The 6,712-nt window shown below is 40.5% G+C and overlaps 1 protein-coding gene across 1 annotated transcript in view; it reads right to left on the bottom strand.

Annotated features, from left to right (window-relative positions):
• LOC120298579 (nucleoside diphosphate kinase 7-like) overlaps window positions 1-6,712 on the bottom strand; it is a 41,192-nt gene that overhangs the window by 1,486 nt on the left and 32,994 nt on the right. The gene's annotated exons all lie outside the window — the stretch shown is intronic.

Genomic DNA, 6,712 nt, shown 5'->3' with positions numbered 1-6,712 from the left:
TCTGCTATCCAACTGCTATGTTGCACTGCGACATGAAAGACTACATGAAGGATGAGAACTGCATAAATCATGCAAAAATAGAGCCATCAAAAAGGTCATTGAAGAGATTGTAGAGGAGGGCCTGACTTGTCATGGAGAATCCTTAAATGGCAATAAAAGACAAAGTGCATCAAGGCAGAGATCCAATTTGCAAATCTCCGAATGGAAGCCACTTTGTTTGGAGAATAGTTGCTTTCTTTCCAGGATGATGGCCATGATTTTCATGAATATCCAAACCATGGAAATAGTGCTGTAGTGATGTAGCAAAATGTAGGCCATACCAAAGACAGACTGAGTTGAAATGACAATACAATTTTTTAAAAATGTAATTATTTTGTGCAAAACAGAAAAGGTAACTACAGTTAGGCATAATAACAGAGCCTGAGGGCTGAAGTGATAACCAAAAAGATAACTTTAAAACACAATAATTAGAAGTATATAGTAGCTACAGAGTTAATAACCTTGTTGAGGAAGAACAAGGACTAATAAGGGTTAGGGCAGTAACAATTTAACTGGATGTCACAAGTTCAAATGCTCCTTAAGGAAGCATTTTCTTTTTCTCTAGGAAGGAGAGAAAACACAGTGCAATTCCAAAATAGCTGCCAAACTCATTCACAATTAAGAAGAGGACCAAGGCTAACAACATATTCAAATACTAGCAAGAGATGACAGGTAATAGAATTCATATCCTGAATAAAAATGAAAGAGGAGTATTTGTTCTGTTTTGCCTTATTGCATACGGACAGCTTCCCTGGAATTAGCATCTAGTATTTCTTCAGAGAAGCTGAAAAAAAAGGTCTGGTTAAAGCAATGATGGCAAACCTTTTAGAGCCCGAGTGCCCAAACTGCAACCCAAAACCTACTTATTTATTGCTGGGTGCCAGGTGGTCATGGCCCACTGGGTGGGCGTTGCTGTGGTGGTCATGGCAGATTGGGTGGGTGTGGCCAAGGTGGGATGGTCACCTCGATGTTGCTCGTGGGAAGGGACACCTGTGGGGGCCGGGCAGGGTTGGGGGAGATCCAGGGGGTCTCTGGCATGTGGGATGGTGGGCAGGAGACTCGTCCTGCGGGGTGAGGTGAGGCAGGGCGGGGGTGCCATTGTCGCAAGGCAAGGCAGGGGCCGGGGCAGCTGCTGCCTGACACCATCGGCCTCCGCACACAGAGTCCAGCGAGCACATGGGGGCTGACAGTGTCCATCAGCAGCCACAGCCTGCCGGTCCCTCGACAAGTGCACTCTGGGGTTCCGCAGCCCTCCACCAGCAGTTCAGAGAAGTGCCCACAGAGAGGGCTCTGAGTGCCACCTCTGGCACACATGCCACAGGTTCGCCACCACTGGGTTAAAGTATCAATTCTACCAAGAAAAGTTGGTGAAATAGGTAAATAAGCTATCAGCCACCTACATAAAAAACAAGTTTTTCCCTAATTTCCCTAATCAAGGGATATTTGGATAGTGCACTTGAGTACAGTACAGTAATACTATAAGGTATCCTGGTTAGGAATGGGAATGAGGGGAAGCATAAAGGGCTTGATCGAGAGGAGGAGGAGGAAGACATTTCCCAGCCTTGCTGAAACAGACAAAGTTACTATACATTCTCCTATGATGCAAAGAGTTCTTTTGTCAAGGAGTTCTATTGACCAAATTACTATAGGGAGCATCATCTACTTCTGGGACATTGTGAAAATGTAACTCAGTGATGGCGAACCTTTTAGAGACCAAGTGCCCAAACTGCAACCCAAAACCCACTTATGCATGGTCGGGTGCTGGGTGGGTGTGGCTCATTGGCTGGGTGCGGCCTATTGCTGGGTGTGGCTGCGGTGGTAACGCAGAGTGGATGGGACTAAAAAGTTCAATCAATCAATTCCAACTTTGCAAGATCTTTTTTTCTCCCGCAAGAAGTTGAAATTGATTGATTGATTGAACCTTTTTTTTTTTTTTGCACATGGCGGTGGAGGCCTAAAGCGAAAACATTTTATAAAAGCCAGCTGAAGGCCTAGGACTGGGGCAACAGTGCGCATGCCCACAGAGAGGGCTCTGAGTGCCGCCTCTGGCACCCATGCCATAGGTTCGCCACCACTGGTGTAACTCATTGAACTTTATAAACTTTTGTTTAGCAAGTGTCTGTTGTCTCTGGCCTACAGAGCCATTAGAAGTTTGGTGTCTCTGTTTCTTGCTGAAAGAGGAAAAGTCTGCTGCCAATGCTGGCTGGCTCTGGGTGGCAGAAATTGGCCTGGCTGTTGGCTCTGCTCCTCTGCTCAGTTGTGGCTGTGCATGCTTCTGAACCCATTTCTCCCCCATCCCTACACTGCATTTTTGCAGGCTAGCTCTAGTCCCACATACTTTCCAAGTCATCTTTGCCCTGGTGACTTTTGTTTTGCTCAGCTCTCACTTGCAACTTTTGCTTGCAGCATTGTCCTTTTCCTTCTCTAACACAATGTTGCTTTCAAATACTTGCTTTTGTACGTGAAGCATAGGTTTGGTCCAGCTAATTCTAATTCGGCTGCTTCCAAGTCCCAGAGGAAAAATAAAGAAAAAGGAAATAAGGCCTTGCATTGTCTGTATAAGGTTCTTCTCCCACAGATAGACATGAATTTGCCAGAACATGAAAGACAGACCGGCAGACTCTAAATGCATTTTGTGAAGTAAGATAGCAATAGCACTTATATACCGCTTCACAGTGCTTTACAGCTCTCTCTAAGAGGTTTACAAGGTCAGCATATTGCCTCCAATAATCTGGGTCCCCATTTTACGGACCTTGGAAGGATGGAAGACTGAGTCAACCTTGAGCTGGTGAGAATCGAATTGTTTGGCAGTTGGCAGAATTAGCCTGCAATACTGCATTACAACCACTGCGCCACCACAGCTCAGAGATGGGAGGGACTAAGCTGGGAGTCACTTGGGATCAGGGTGGGTCCTTGCCTAATGACTGGTGGAATTCAGTTAACATTAACAATGGTATTGGAGTGCTGGAATTGCCATTCCTAAATGATGCATTTATTTATTTAAAATATTTATATGGATACCCATCTTTAGCAATTTACAATTTTTACAATGACCATAAAACTAATAAATAAAAGAATAATAAAAACAATAACAGTAAAGCATTAGAGAAAAATGCTGTAATCGTTCCCCTTGGGATGCCCCAAGCAAACTCAGCTACTTCCTTCCGTACCTTCTACCCATACAATCCCAGAGCCTCAATAAAAAGCCAGATCTTAATGGCCTTCTGAAAGAGTAGAAAAGTAAGGGCCAGTCGAACTGTTAGTGCCAGAGTGTCCCACAAGAGGGACTGTGCAGTTTACAATAAAAACATAAAAGGTGATATGAAATCATAAATAAATAAAAACAAAAAATAAAACAGAATTAAGAACAAAGTTAAAATTAAAATATTACAGATTATAAAGGCAAAGGGAGCTCCCTCACGTCACCAACTGCTTTGAGGATTTCGTATCACTCTTCAACCTCCATGCTAATTGGAAGAGCCAAGTCTTAACCCCTCTTTCAAAAGGCCAGAAGTGTGGGGCCCCATCTCACTGCTGTGGAAAAGATATTCCAAAGGATGACAGCAATGGCAGAGAAGGTTTTATTTATTTATTTATTTTCAATATTTATATGCCGCCCAATCCCAAAGGACTCAGGACTCAGGTTCCCTTCCTGGATCCTGTCATTCAAAATTCTTTAACAGATGGGATCCACAGCATACCCTTCCTGCCTGACCAGATAGGACAGGATGATGCAATTAGACAAGATGGTTCCATAGGTAATCTGGTCCCATGGGATGAAGGCTTTAAAGCTGATAAGCAACATCTTGGATTGAACCTGGAAGCAAAATGCCATCCAATGCAGCTCACATATTACAGACATTATATGTGCAGCTCGAGTGGCACTCAAAACTGCTCACACCACTGCATTCTGCACTAGCTGTAGCTTCCAGATACTCTTCAAGGGTAGTCCCATGTAGAGTTCATGGCAATAGCCCCATAACTAGGGTGAGAATGAAAGAAAGAAGGGCTTCTCAATTCAGGAAAGGTATAACTAGTGCAAAACAGCTGGATATTTGTACTTTCAGACTTTCAAGACTGATGTCAGTCTTCCTACATAGAAAAAGACCGGATGAGCTAATTCTACATTACTGTAAGGTTACATTAACAGAAACCTATATGTATGAAATTACAAATCTCCCGCTGTCTCTTTTACAGTCTGATAAGTTAGGGAGGATCCTTTCTGATTTTCTTTCTTTTGCAGCTGGGGGCTCCTCCCCATTTCTTCTGACTGTTCCCTAGCAACTTCCAAAGACATTCCCTCATACTATTACAAGGAGACTGCCAAAACAATAGTATTTTATAATCTTGAGAGGTGAAACAAGACCAGTTGTCTCAATCTCCTAATCAAGAAATCACATGTCATCATATTTGGTAGCTGGTAATTGGGAGCAATCTTATAATACAGATTTCATCCTATGCAGGATGACTGTACCTCTTTACATATCTTAATGGCAGGTATGAACAACCAGATTCACACTTAAAGAATTCAATTAGCTTTTTATTGTTCAAGTTCTCAGACTGATGATTTGCACCTATATAAGCATAGATAAGTTTCAACAGCATTCAGGGGGGTAAGACTTTGTCCTCTTGTGCCCACATAGGGATTCCAGATTAACTCCCTGTTTGACTCCTCTTCCTGGCTTGGGCAGTCTCTCTTCAATACTTACTTGCTCCTATAGACTATGAAATATCCTTTGTAAATCTGATTGTCATCAGAAGAATAGACTTCTAATATATACTCCAATATATTTGGAAGTCATCAAATTGAGATTAAAGCAATTACACTCAATTTTAAAATACACACAGCTTTCTCTTTTAAAAAATACTGTATGCTATCTTGAGTTTTACACAAATAGAAAAGCAGGATATATATTTGACAATAAATAAAAATGAGAGCTCTACTAAATTCTGGCCTTTCAACAGCTATTTGCACTGGCTAAGGAGCTTTTCTTTTTGAGTTCCCCAAATCATATCAATAACAATTATTGAAAACCTTCTCCCAACATTTTGAAAAAAAAATATAATATACAAAAAAGACCATGAAGAATTAGATGGGCCAAATCAAGCTCACAATAAATCTCAGTGTTACTGTTTATATAGAAGCAGTTGAGTCTATAATGACCTTAATTCATTTGATGGGTCATCCTCTTCCTGAAAAAACAGGTTTGTCTGTCTCCAGCTACTACTAGATCAGCAAGTAGAAACCATGGAAAAAGGCAAGGCCTTTGCTTAGCTTACTGTAACATACCAGTTGTGCACCTACGTGGATTGAGAACCCTTGGTAACCCTAGTATATGTTTTTATCATCATGCAAACTACATGTAACTGCCTTTAAACCAACTCAGAAAATGATATGAGGATTGAAACTCAAATTAAACAGCAATTTTGCTGCACTGACACCCATATGCATGTCTAGGGAGTGAAATTCTTTAAAGTCCTCTCTTTACAAGAAATCAGAAGGACATGGACCCAAAGGCAAGTGTTTCATGAAGTGAAATACCTTACTTACTTATATCTTACTTATTGAACTAGGATGGTTGTGAATACTACCTCTTTAAACAAGTGTTCAATTTTTCTATAACTTGGTTAATAATGCTGTTATAGAGATTTTATGATGGCTGGATTCCACTGGCATTTGGGTAAGGAGATTGTTGATTGTTTTAATCTTGTATTGTAAATTGCTTAGAATCTTGGTGCCATATAAATATGAAATCTGTAGTATGAGCCCTAAGATAAGCTTGTAAATTGAACTTAACTCTTAGTGACATACCTATGTTGCTCTCTTGGCAGTAATACAAACGTATTTTTTAAAAATATTCAATTCTCCAGTCTAATCTAGTGTGCAAGCCCTCAGATTACTTGCTAGATCCAAGATGCAGTCTCTTTCATCTTGCTTAGCTACGGTCAACTAGGTTCTGATAGAAACAAAGAAAATGTTTCCGCTATTTGGGGGAAAGGAAGAGCCTCAGTATATGGAGCGCAAAGTGGGGAGACCCACGCCATATACATTAGCAAATGCTTAATTAATCATGGGAATGTGACATTTAAAGTAAGTCTAATTCATATTTTAATCTCTTGTATGCAAACAAGGATTTTACTTATTTTTAGTTCCTACTACCAAAATTAGAAATTATGATAAAGCATATGAAATAGCTGCATAAGCCATCATCATCACAGTTGAATTGGCTGTTTTTACATTTTTCTAAAAATCAAATGTTATTTTTTTTCTACCTGAACTATACAAAGAGGTTCACAATATCATATCAAAATCAATATAATACAATACAAGACTGCATTGTAATCACAACAACACAAATAGAAGCGCAAAAAAACAAATGCCCTAGTGAAATAGAAATCACAGACGCAATTAGTGAAATCAACAGAATAGGAAAAAGCTTAATAGTAGGGATATTGCAAAGGAGAGTTGGTCTGACACTGCCTTCATCAGTCTCCAAAGCATTTTCTTTTCTCTCTGAACATGAAAGCATCGGAGATAGAATTATTCCGCTCAGTTTCAGCCCTTGGTGAAAGGCTATACTGCAACATCACCAGATGACTGGGAAGTACAATGGCCTTGTTATTAATTATTTAAAGGCCTCTGAAAGGGGAAATGTGGTACGAAGGAAGAGCC

The sequence above is a fragment of the Crotalus tigris genome, unplaced genomic scaffold, assembly GCF_016545835.1.
Source record: "Crotalus tigris isolate CLP2741 ecotype Arizona unplaced genomic scaffold, ASM1654583v1 scf7180000024115.3125172, whole genome shotgun sequence".
NCBI lineage: Eukaryota > Metazoa > Chordata > Lepidosauria > Squamata > Viperidae > Crotalus > Crotalus tigris.
The sequence above is the reverse complement of the archived record's forward strand: the minus strand, read 5'-3'. Positions and strand labels throughout refer to the sequence as shown.